Raw genomic sequence first — 13,044 nt, 5'->3', positions numbered from 1 at the left:
CTTCTACCGATGCAACACGACGAATTCTGTGCAAACAAGTTCAATGATTCAAAGGCCCGAGTTCTAACCTCGGGGCAAAGCGAAACGGGCTTCTACCGATGCAACACGACGAATTCTGTGCAAACAAGTTCAATGATTCAAAGGCCCGAGTTCTAACCTCGGGGCAAAGCCAAACGGGCTTCTACCGATGCAACACGACGAATTCTGTGCAAATAAGTTCAATGATTCAAAGGTCCGAGTTCTAACCTCGGGGCAAAGCGAAACGGGCTTCTACCGATGCAACACGACGAATTCTGTGCAAACAAGTTCAATGATTCAAAGGCCCGAGTTCTAACCTTGGGGCAAAGCCAAACGGGCTTCTACCGATGCAACACGACGAGTTCTCTGCAAATAAGTTCAATGAATCAAAGGCCCGAGTTCTAACCTCGGGACAAAGCCAAACGGGCTTCTACCGATGCAACACGACGAATTCTGTGCAAATAAGTTTAATGATTCAAACGCCCGAGTTCTAACCTCGGGGCAAAGCCAAACGGGCTTCTACCGATGCAACATGACGAGTTCTGTGCAAATAAGTTCAATGATTCAAAGGCCCGAGTTCTAACCTCGGGGCAAAGCCAAACGGGCTTCTACCGATGCAACACGACGAATTCTGTGCGAATAAGTTCAATGAATCAAAGGTTGGAGTTATACCCTCGGGACAAAGCCAAACGGGCTTCTACCGATGCAACACAACGAGTTCTCTGCAAATAAGTTCAATGAATCAAAGGTTGGAGTTATAACCTCGGGAAAAAGCCAAACGGGCTTCTACCGATGCAACACAACGAGTTCTCTGCAAATAAGTTCAATGAATCAAAGGTTGGAGTTATAACCTCGGGACAAAGCCAAACGGGCTTCTACCGATGGAACATGACGAGTTCTGTGCAAATAAGTAATAATTCAAAGGCCCGAGTTATAACCTCGGGGCAAAGCCAAGCGGGCTTCTACCGATTCGACACGAGGAATTCTGTCTAAATAAGTTCAATGAATCAAAGGCCCGAGTTCTAACCTCGGGGCAAAGCCAAACTGGCTTCTACCGATGCAACACGACGAATTCTGTGCAAACAAGTTCAATGATTCAAAGGCCCGAGTTCTAACCTCGGGGCAAATCCAAACGGGCTTCTACCGATGCAACACAACGAGTTCTCTGCAAATAAGTTCAATGATTCAAAGGCCCGAGTTCTAACCTCAGGACAAAGCCAAGCGAGCTTCTACCGATGCAACACGACGAGTTCTCTGCATATAAGTTCAATGAATCAAAGGCCCGAGTTCTAACCTCGGGACAAAGCCAAACGGGCTTCTGCCGATGCAACACGACGAGCTCTCTGCAAATAAGTTCAACGAATCAAAGGCCCGAGTTCTAACCTCGGGGCAAAGCCAAACGGGCTTCTACCGATGCAACATGACGAGTTCTGTGCAAATAAGTTCGATGATTCAAAGGCCTGAGTTCTAACCTCGGGGCAAAGCCAAACGGGCTTCTACCGATGCAACACGACGAATTCTGTGCAAACAAGTTCAATGATTCAAAGGCCCGAGTTCTAACCTCGGGGCAAAGCGAAACGGGCTTCTACCGATGCAACACGACGAATTCTGTGCAAACAAGTTCAATGATTCAAAGGCCCAAGTTCTAACCTCGGGGCAAAGCCAAACGGGCTTCTACCGATGCAACATGACGAGTTCTGTGCAAATAAGTTCAATGAATCAAAGGCCCGAGTTCTAACCTCGGGACAAAGCCAAACGGGCTTCTGCCGATGCAACACGACGAGCTCTCTGCAAATAAGTTCAACGAATCAAAGGCCCGAGTTCTAACCTCGGGGCAAAGCCAAACGGGCTTCTACCGATGCAACATGACGAGTTCTGTGCAAATAAGTTCGATGATTCAAAGGCCTGAGTTCTAACCTCGGGGCAAAGCCAAACGGGCTTCTACCGATGCAACACGACGAATTCTGTGCAAACAAGTTCAATGATTCAAAGGCCCGAGTTCTAACCTCGGGGCAAAGCGAAACGGGCTTCTACCGATGCAACACGACGAATTCTGTGCAAACAAGTTCAATGATTCAAAGGCCCAAGTTCTAACCTCGGGGCAAAGCCAAACGGGCTTCTACCGATGCAACATGACGAGTTCTGTGCAAATAAGTTCAATGACTCAAAGGCCCGAGTTCTAACCTCGGGGCAAGGCCAAACGGGCTTCTACCGATGCAACACGACGAATTCTGTGCAAATAAGTTCAATGATTCAAAGGCCCGAGTTCTAACCTCGGGGCAAAGCCAAACGGGCTTCTACCGATGCAACATGACGAGTTCTGTGCAAATAAGTTCAATGATTCAAAGGCCCGAGTTCTAACCTCGGGGCAAAGCCAAACGGGCTTCTACCGATGCAACACGACGAGTTCTCTGCAAATAAGTTCAATGAATCAAAGGTTGGAGTTCTAGCCTCGGGACAAAGCCAAACGGGCTTCTACCGATGCAACATGACGAGTTCTCTGCAAATAAGTTCAATGAATCAAAGTTTGGAGTTATAACCTCGGGACAAAGCCAAACGGGCTTCTACCGATGCAACACAACGAGTTCTCTGCAAATAAGTTCAAATAAGTTCAATCGGGAGAAGGAGCGGGCTTCTGCCGATCAAAGGTTGGAGTTCTAACCTCGGGACAAAGCCAAACGGGCTTCTACCGACCGAGTTCTGTGCGAATAACGATGATCAAAGGCCCGAGTTCTAACCTCGGGGCAAAGCCAAACGGGTTCTACCGTGCAAATAATTTCTGTGCAAATAATAATGAATCAAAGGCCCGGTTCTAACCCGGGAGAAGGAGCGGGTTGCCGATAACGATGAGTTCTCAGCAAATAAGGGGAATCAAGGCTCGAGTTCTAACCTCGGGACAAGCAAGGGGGCTTCTACCGATGCAACTAGTTCTGTGCGATAAGTCGATGACAGGCCCGTTCTAACCTCGGGCAAAGCCAAACGGGCTTTCTGCAACACGACGAGTTCTGTGCAAATAAGTTAAATGAATCAAAGGCCCGAGTTAACCTCGGGACAAAGCCAAACGGGCTTCTACCTGCGACGAATTTTGTGCAAATAAGTTCAATGAATCAAACGCAGTGCTAACCTCGGGCGAAGCAAACTGGCTTCTACCGATGCAACACGACGAATTCTGTGCAAACAAGTTCAATGATTCAAAGGCCCGGTTCTAACCCGGGAGAAGGCCAAGCGGGTTCTGCCGATTCGACCGAGGAATTCTGTGCAAATAAGTTCAAGGAATCAAAGGCAGTTCTAACTTCGGCGCAAAGCCAAACTGGCTTCTACCGATGCAACATGACGATTCTGTGCAAATAGGTTCAATGAATCAAAGGCTCGAGTTCTAACCTCGGGACAAAGCAGGGGGCTTCTACCGACACTTGAGTTCTTCGAATAAGTCCGATGATTCAAAGGCCCGAGTTCTAACCTCGGGGCAAAGCCAAACGGGCTTCTACCGATGCAACATGACGAGTTGTGTGCAAATAAGTTCAATGAACTCAAAGCCCGAGTTCTAACCTCGGGACAAAGCACGGGCTTCTACCGATGCGACGAATTTTGTGCAAAGTTCAATGAATCAAAGGCGAGTTTTAAACTCGGGACGAAGCCAAACGGGCTTTTACCGATGCAACACGACGAATTCTGTGCAAATAAGTTCAATGATTCAAAGACCCGAGTTCTAACCTCGGGGCAAAGCCAAACGGGCTTCTACCGATGCAACATGACGAGTTCTGTGCAAATGCAACAAAAGCCCGTTCTAACCTCAACAAAGCCAAACGGGCTTCTACCGTGCAAAGTTCTGCGCAAGTAAGTTCAATGAATCAAAGGCCCGAGTTCTAACCTCGGGGCAAAGCCAGACGGGCTTCTACCGATGCAATACAACGAGTTCTCTGCAAATAAGTTCAATGAATCAAAGGTTGGAGTTCTAACCTCGGGACAAAGCCAACGGGCTTCTACCGATGGAAAATGACAAGTTCTGTGCAAATAAGTAATAATTCAAAGGCCCGAGTTATAACCTCGGGGCAAAGCCAAGCGGGCTTCTACCGATTCGACACGAGGAATTCTGTGTAAATAAGTTCAATCAATCAAAGGCCCGAGTTCTAACCTCGGGCAAACGAAACGGGCTTCTACCAAGCGGGAATTCTTCAAATAAGTTGAATGAATCAGGCCGGTGTTCTAATCGGGACAAAGCCAAGCGTTTCTACGATTCGACGGATTCGGTGGAATATGTGCGATAAATAGGTCCCGAGTTCAATCGGGACAAAGCCAAGCGGGCTTCTACCGATCGACACGAAGTTCGGGCAATATGTGCGATAAATGAAGGTCCCGAGTTCTAACCTCGGGACAAAGCCAAGCGGGCTTCTACGATTAGAAAGAATTCTGTGCAAATAAGCAATGAATTAAAGGCGAGTTTGACCTCGGGACAAACGACGAGCCAAGCGGGCTTCCACCGATGCGACGCGACGGATTCTGTGCAAATCAGTTCAATGAATCAAAGGCCGGTGTTCTAACCTCGGGACAAAGCCAAGCGGGCTTCTAACGATTAGACACGACGAATACTGTGCAAATATGTGCGATAAATCAAGGGCCCGAGTTCTAACCTCGGGACAATGCCGAGCGGGATTCTACCGATGCAACACGACGAGGTCTGTGCAAATAAGTTCAATGAATGAAATGCCCGAGTACTAGATCGGGACAAAGCCAAGCGGGTTTCTACAGATGCAACATGACGAGTTCTGTGCAAGTAAGTTCAATGAATTAAAGGGCCGAGTTCTAACCTCGGGACAAAGCCAAACGGGCTTCTACCGATGCGACTCGACGAATACTGTGCAAATAAGTTCAATGAATCAAAGGTCGGAGTTCTAACCTCGGGACAAAGCCAAGCGGGCTTATACCGATTCGACACGACAAATTCGGTGCAAGTAAGTTCAGTGAATCAAAGGTCCGAGTGATAACATCGGGACAAAGCCAAGCGGGCTCCTACAGATATAAATCATGAAGGATTTTGAACAAGTCAATTCAATGAATGAAAACGCCCCGTGATCAACCATATAGAGGACTGAAGCCAAACAGGTGAAGGGGAAGGAAGAAGTAGATGGGAAGATAGGGAGGCTTTTCAAATGCTTGAACTGTTTGCAAAGTGGATGTCCATGAGCGATAGCGAACGATCATTTCGGCGCCGTATACACAATCAGTATGGCCGGAAGCAAAAATCTATCAACGGGTTATGGTCGTTACTAGCGACAATGACAAGTGTGAAAACCACAATGTGCACCGAACCCTGTTGAAACAAGTTCGTTCTATTCAAGACCGACCAAGACGATCAGAGATTAGCTGCTGACTTAGCCGATGTGAGCAAATGAAAGTGCACATGAACAGGCACCATCTATTCGTTGCTGCAAAAGCGCACAATGTAAATGTCCTTACCCTCACCGCCAAACATTCACAGATCTACTCATATGTGAGAAATCAGTTTTTTGGGTTCATATTGTTGTAACTGGTAGATGCCCCAGCCGTTGGCTTAGCGAAGCGCAGCTCTCAACATAGAGTGGGTTGCTACACTGAACCATTGACATTGGTGCAACACAGGATCTGGTAGGTGGTCGAGCGGACGGCGACTGCAGTCTTTGCGGAGAACAACCACACACAGCCAAGACAGTGCAGGACACCAACGAAGTCTTAGAAACGTAGGAAGACTTGTCTGGTCCAGAGTCCCCGGTAGGACGGTCAGGCTGGAGACAGTCGCTCTTGAGGAAATGCCACGGATGTTGCTGATGCCAGTGAGCGAGCTGAACCAATCTTCTGTAGTGCGCCACACGCCAGAACACGTTGGGAGCCTGAAACGACAGGCGAGATGCGCGTTAGTGTAATTCGAGGAATCCGAAAACACAGCCGCACTATCATGCCTGCGCACAGATCAAAAAAGGAAAGTCTTAACAGGGAACGCCGCTGTAGCCAGCGTTTCTGCAGATGGATTTGTCTTCGTCAAAGCAGCAAATAAACGAGGTCCCCTTGTAGAAACGTTGGCTGCGGTGACATTCCTTCTTAGAGTTTGCCAGTTCCGCTTATAATAAGCGGATTTGTGCTTTTTTCACCGAGTCGTTTAGGATTTTACCGTATCTGGTCGCGTTATTTTTTTTCACAGCGGAGCTGTTTAAGCCTGGCGAAACTCCGTTGTCCTCCCGAATTAACTATCTGGTTGAGCGAGGAGTAGCGACGTTAAGAGAAGATGGGGAACTCAGCCTGGCTATGCCAAGGCACACAAAGCGAACAAATGACCACAGTAGTGTAGCAAGGGGGCGGGAAAGTGAAGTGAGGGTGAGGATGAGTAATGAGATGGCGACGAGGAAGGAAATGAGAAAGGGAGAGGGTGAAGCATAGCACATCCACGTAGAGTACAGCATAGCAAGGGATCGGAAAAGAGTGAGGCTGAGGAGGAGGGAAAAGAGAAGGGGTAGGCCACTAACTCCGCTGTTTCCTCAGTCTTCTCACCACTAGTGTTGAGCTTTCCAGTTTTTTTTTATTTGGGGGAGGGGGGGGGCTTATTGGCGCTTTTCCTGCAAATATAGTTATTTTAGTGCTTTTGTGACCCCTATCCAAAATTGTTAAATTTTGCATTTGTACGCATACACGCACACATAAAAACATGCATGAACTTACACAAAAGGTGGTTTAATGAAGTTTTAAAAAGTAATTTGAGTGTTGCAAGTCATTGCTCACGGCTGTACATAAAATTCATACATGCAATCAGATAGTGCAGCACAGATTCAATTCCGATAACAAAACGAATGCATATAATAAACGATATACGGAATAAAGTTAGCCGCAATGGCTAAATAGCAGGACTGTGTGATGCAGAATTCTGTGGAAACAGTTCGCGAAAAAAAAGAAAAGCTGCAACTCATTTCTGTGCACAAACACGTTCAACGTTTGGACCGTATTTATGACGGAACGACCTAGCTGAGAGTAAGGATACAGTCCTCCGCACGAATGCCTAGTTTTGAAAAATAATTTGAATGGAAGAATTTTAGCCTGGCAGCGTCGCGACACTCCGACCAACGTTCCATATTTGCCAATTAGAGCATAGGTCAAGGAATCTAGGCGCGTACAATCAGGGCCGTACTCGGGAATTTTTTTCGGGGGGTGTTTGTGTGTAGAATGGCTAACTTTGGCAACTGGTGGTCGCTGTGTGGGCGCGCAAGTATTTTAGTGTCACCCGAAAGTTAAAGCATCAAAAAATTTCCGGGGGTGTCAGAACCCCTCAACTCCCCTTAGTTACGGCCCTGCGTACAATAATTATGTACAAACGGAGCCGATAGTCTTCGCACATGAATTTCATCGACATCGGCTGCTGGGTGCGGACTCCAAGGCGAGGAGGAGGGCAAAGTTGCGAGCCTTGCGTGTCAGTGGCGGAGGAACATACAAATAATGAAGTCTTTTCCTACCGTCTGCAAAGGTAGTGGCCATGTCCCGTCTCCCTGAACGTCGCCGTCAGCGAAGCAGTGCAAATGTGGCAATAAGTACGGCCATGCGACGAGTGATACCCCGAGGACCTCAGGAACGTAGGCATTAGAACCAGTCTGCTGGAGCCAGCTCCATCCCCTTGTCACGGGTATCAAAGGAAGACAGGCGCGGTGAGGCTGCAATGAAAGGCGGCGGAATTGTTGAGCACATGTAAACACAGCTGAAGCGAGAGTTGTGCGAATGTGACACCTACCAACAGAATACCACGAGTAGCAGCAATGTGCAGCCACTCTCGCTGACGCCATCAGCGAAGCAGTGCGAAGATGGCAGCAGGTTCGGTCATGTGACTTGTGCTGCTCAGGAGACCTCAAGAACGTATACATTGGAACCAATGTGCAGGTGCCAGCTCAATCTCCTTGTCACGGGTATCAAAGGAAGACAGGCGCGGTGAGGCTGCAATGAAAGGCGGCGGAATTGTTGAGCACATGTAAACACAGCTGAAGCGAGAGTTGTGCGAATGTGACACCTACCAACAGAATACCACGAGTAGCAGCAATGTGCAGCCACTCTCGCTGACGCCATCAGCGAAGCAGTGCGAAGATGGCAGCAGGTTCGGTCATGTGACTTGTGCTGCTCAGGAGACCTCAAGAACGTATACATTGGAACCAATGTGCTGGTGCCAGCTCAATCTCCTTGTCACGGGTATCAAAGGAAGACAGGCGCGGTGAGGCTGCAATGAAAGGCGGCGGAATTGTTGAGCACATGTAAACACAGCTGAAGCGAGAGTTGTGCGAATGTGACACCTACCAACAGAATACCACGAGTAGCAGCAATGTGCAGCCACTCTCGCTGACGCCATCAGCGAAGCAGTGCGAAGATGGCAGCAGGTTCGGTCATGTGACTTGTGCTGCTCAGGAGACCTCAAGAACGTATACATTGGAACCATCTGCAGGTGCCAGCTCAATCTCCTTGTCACGGGTATCAAAGGAAGACAGGCGCGGTGAGCTGCAATGAAAGGCGGCGGAATTGTTGAGCACATGTAAACACAGCTGAAGCGAGAGTTGTGCGAATGTGACACCTACCAACAGAATACCACGAGTAGCAGCAATGTGCAGCCACTCTCGCTGACGCCATCAGCGAAGCAGTGCGAAGATGGCAGCAGGTTCGGTCATGTGACTTGTGCTGCTCAGGAGACCTCAATAACGTATACATGAACCAATGTGCTGGGGCACAGTAATGTGAGGCTTGAACGTGAAAGCGTGCCACAACCAACAGACAATGTAAAAGAGTAGCAGCAATGTGCAATGTGCTCTCCATGACGCCATCAGCGAACAGCAACACAACACAGTAAGAAGCGGTCACTGTGACGCTCAGCCCAAGAGAAAGTCAAAGCACGTATACATTGGCAACCAATCTGCAAAAAGCCAGCTCCAATCTCCTTGTCACGGGTATCAAAGGAAGAGGCGCGGTGAGGCTGCAATGAAAGGCGGCGGAATTGTTTAAGCACATGTAAACACAGCTGAAGCAAGAGTTGTGCGAATGTGACACCTACCAACAGAATACCACGAGTAGCAGCAATGTGCAGCCACTCTCGCTGACGCCATCAGCGAAGCAGTGCGAAGATGGCAGCAGGTTCGGTCATGTGACTTGTGCTGCTCAGGAGACCTCAAGAACGTATACATTGGAACCAATGTGCTGGTGCCAGCTCAATCTCCTTGTCACGGGTATCAAAGGAAGACAGGCGCGGTGAGGCTGCAATGAAAGGCGGCGGAATTGTTAGCACATGTAAACACAGCTGAAGCGAGAGTTGTGCGAATGTGACACCTACCAACAGAATACCACGAGTAGCAGCAATGTGCAGCCACTCTCGCTGACGCCATCAGCGAAGCAGTGCGAAGATGGCAGCAGGTTCGGTCATGTGACTTGTGCTGCTCAGGAGACCTCAAGAACGTATACATTGGAACCAATGTGCTGGTGCCAGCTCAATCTCCTTGTCACGGGTATCAAAGGAAGACAGGCGCGGTGAGGCTGCAATGAAAGGCGGCGGAATTGTTAGCAGATGTAAACACAGCTGAAGCAAGAGTTGTGCGAATGTGACACCTACCAACAGAATACCACGAGTAGCAGCAATGTGCAGCCACTCTCGCTGACGCCATCAGCGAAGCAGTGCGAAGATGGCAGCAGGTTCGGTCATGTGACTTGTGCTGCTCAGGAGACCTCAAGAACGTATACATTGGAACCAATGTGCTGGTGCCAGCTCAATCTCCTTGTCACGGGTATCAAAGGAAGACAGGCGCGGTGAGGCTGCAATGAAAGGCGGCGGAATTGTTAAGCAGATGTAAACACAGCTGAAGCAAGAGTTGTGCGAATGTGACACCTACCAACAGAATACCACGAGTAGCAGCAATGTGCAGCCACTCTCGCTGACGCCATCAGCGAAGCAGTGCGAAGATGGCAGCAGGTTCGGTCATGTGACTTGTGCTGCTCAGGAGACCTCAAGAACGTATACATTGGAACCAATGTGCTGGTGCCAGCTCAATCTCCTTGTCACGGGTATCAAAGGAAGACAGGCGCGGTGAGGCTGCAATGAAAGGCGGCGAAATTGTTAAGCAGATGTAAACACAGCTGAAGCGAAGAGTTGTGCGAATGTGACACCTACCAACAGAATACCACGAGTAGCAGCAATGTGCAGCCACTCTCGCTGACGCCATCAGCGAAGCAGTGCGAAGATGGCAGCAGGTTCGGTCATGTGACTTGTGCTGCTCAGGAGACCTCAAGAACGTATACATTGGAACCAATGTGCTGGTGCCAGCTCAATCTCCTTGTCACGGGTATCAAAGGAAGACAGGCGCGGTGAGGCTGCAATGAAAGGCGGCGGAATTGTTGAAGCACATGTAAACACAGCTGAAGCAGAGAGTTGTGCGAATGTGACACCTACCAACAGAATACCACGAGTAGCAGCAATGTGCAGCCACTCTCGCTGACGCCATCAGCGAAGCAGTGCGAAGATGGCAGCAGGTTCGGTCATGTGACTTGTGCTGCTCAGGAGACCTCAAGAACGTATACATTGGAACCAATGTGCTGGTGCCAGCTCAATCTCCTTGTCACGGGTATCAAAGGAAGACAGGCGCGGTGAGGCTGCAATGAAAGGCGGCGGAATTGTTGAAGCACATGTAAACACAGCTGAAGCGAGAGTTGTGCGAATGTGACACCTACCAACAGAATACCACGAGTAGCAGCAATGTGCAGCCACTCTCGCTGACGCCATCAGCGAAGCAGTGCGAAGATGGCAGCAGGTTCGGTCATGTGACTTGTGCTGCTCAGGAGACCTCAAGAACGTATACATTGGAACCAATGTGCTGGTGCCAGCTCAATCTCCTTGTCACGGGTATCAAAGGAAGACAGGCGCGGTGAGGCTGCAATGAAAGGCGGCGGAATTGTTGAGCACATGTAAACACAGCTGAAGCGAGAGTTGTGCGAATGTGACACCTACCAACAGAATACCACGAGTAGCAGCAATGTGCAGCCACTCTCGCTGACGCCATCAGCGAAGCAGTGCGAAGATGGCAGCAGGTTCGGTCATGTGACTTGTGCTGCTCAGGAGACCTCAAGAACGTATACATTGGAACCAATGTGCTGGTGCCAGCTCAATCTCCTTGTCACGGGTATCAAAGGAAGACAGGCGCGGTGAGGCTGCAATGAAAGGCGGCGAAATTGTTAAGCAGCATGTAAACACAGCTGAAGCTAGAGTTGTGCGAATGTGACACCTACCAACAGAATACCACGAGTAGCAGCAATGTGCAGCCACTCTCGCTGACGCCATCAGCGAAGCAGTGCGAGATGGCAGCAGGTTTCGGTCATGTGACTTGTGCTGCTCAGGAGACCTCAAGAACGTATACATTGGAACCAATGTGCTGGTGCCAGCTCAATCTCCTTGTCACGGGTATCAGAGGAAGACAGGCGCGGTGAGGCTGCAATGAAAGGCGGCGAAATTGTTAAGCAGATGTAAACACAGCTGAAGCAAGAGTTGTGCGAATGTGACACCTACCAACAGAATACCACGAGTAGCAGCAATGTGCAGCCACTCTCGCTGACGCCATCAGCGAAGCAGTGCGAAGATGGCAGCAGGTTCGGTCATGTGACTTGTGCTGCTCAGGAGACCTCAAGAACGTATACATTGGAACCAATGTGCTGGTGCCAGCTCAATCTCCTTGTCACGGGTATCAGAGGAAGACAGGCGCGGTGAGGCTGCAATGAAAGGCGGCGAAATTGTTAAGCAGATGTAAACACAGCTGAAGCAAGAGTTGTGCGAATGTGACACCTACCAACAGAATACCACGAGTAGCAGCAATGTGCAGCCACTCTCGCTGACGCCATCAGCGAAGCAGTGCGAAGATGGCAGCAGGTTCGGTCATGTGACTTGTGCTGCTCAGGAGACCTCAAGAACGTATACATTGGAACCAATGTGCTGGTGCCAGCTCAATCTCCTTGTCACGGGTATCAAAGGAAGACAGGCGCGGTGAGGCTGCAATGAAAGGCGGCGGAATTGTTGAAGCACATGTAAACACAGCTGAAGCGAGAGTTGTGCGAATGTGACACCTACCAACAGAATACCACGAGTAGCAGCAATGTGCAGCCACTCTCGCTGACGCCATCAGCGAAGCAGTGCGAAGATGGCAGCAGGTTCGGTCATGTGACTTGTGCTGCTCAGGAGACCTCAAGAACGTATACATTGGAACCAATGTGCTGGTGCCAGCTCAATCTCCTTGTCACGGGTATCAAAGGAAGACAGGCGCGGTGAGGCTGCAATGAAAGGCGGCGGAATTGTTGAGCACGATGTAAACACAGCTGAAGCAAGAGTTGTGCGAATGTGACACCTACCAACAGAATACCACGAGTAGCAGCAATGTGCAGCCACTCTCGCTGACGCCATCAGCGAAGCAGTGCGAAGATGGCAGCAGGTTCGGTCATGTGACTGTGCTGCTCAGGAGACCTCAAGAACGTATACATTGGAACCAATGTGCTGGTGCCAGCTCAATCTCCTTGTCACGGGTATCAAAGGAAGACAGGCGCGGTGAGGCTGCAATGAAAGGCGGCGGAATTGTTAAGCAGATGTAAACACAGCTGAAGCAAGAGTTGTGCGAATGTGACACCTACCAACAGAATACCACGAGTAGCAGCAATGTGCAGCCACTCTCGCTGACGCCATCAGCGAAGCAGTGCCGAAGATGGCAGCAGGTTCGGTCATGTGACTTGTGCTGCTCAGGAGACCTCAAGAACGTATACATTGGAACCAATGTGCTGGTGCCAGCTCAATCTCCTTGTCACGGGTATCAAATGAAGACAGGCGCGGTGAGGCTGCAATGAAAGGCGGCGGAATTGTTAAGCACATGTAAACACAGCTGAAGCAAGAGTTGTGCGAATGTGACACCTACCAACAGAATACCACGAGTAGCAGCAATGTGCAGCCACTCTCGCTGACGCCATCAGCGAAGCAGTGCGAAGATGGCAGCAGGTTCGGTCATGTGACTT

General features: G+C 49.6%; 2 protein-coding genes and 1 long non-coding RNA gene across 5 annotated transcripts in view; 1 reads left to right on the top strand and 2 right to left on the bottom strand.

Annotated features, from left to right (window-relative positions):
* Positions 1–13,044, bottom strand: part of LOC119373656 (ribonuclease Oy) — a 335,955-nt gene that overhangs the window by 62,627 nt on the left and 260,284 nt on the right. The window lies entirely within an intron of this gene.
* LOC119373653 (probable chitinase 10) overlaps positions 1–13,044 on the top strand; it is an 84,921-nt gene that overhangs the window by 56,423 nt on the left and 15,454 nt on the right. The gene's annotated exons all lie outside the window — the stretch shown is intronic.
* Positions 1,628–4,991, bottom strand: LOC125756334 (uncharacterized). Its single transcript, XR_007414383.1, has 3 exons — positions 4,827–4,991; positions 4,561–4,649; positions 1,628–1,846 (listed from the first exon to the last, which is right to left on the bottom strand). It is a non-coding gene; the product is annotated as an uncharacterized LOC125756334 (long non-coding RNA).

The sequence above is a fragment of the Rhipicephalus sanguineus genome, chromosome 11, assembly GCF_013339695.2.
Source record: "Rhipicephalus sanguineus isolate Rsan-2018 chromosome 11, BIME_Rsan_1.4, whole genome shotgun sequence".
In the NCBI taxonomy this organism is placed as follows: Eukaryota; Metazoa; Arthropoda; class Arachnida; order Ixodida; family Ixodidae; genus Rhipicephalus; species Rhipicephalus sanguineus.
The sequence above is the reverse complement of the archived record's forward strand: the minus strand, read 5'-3'. Positions and strand labels throughout refer to the sequence as shown.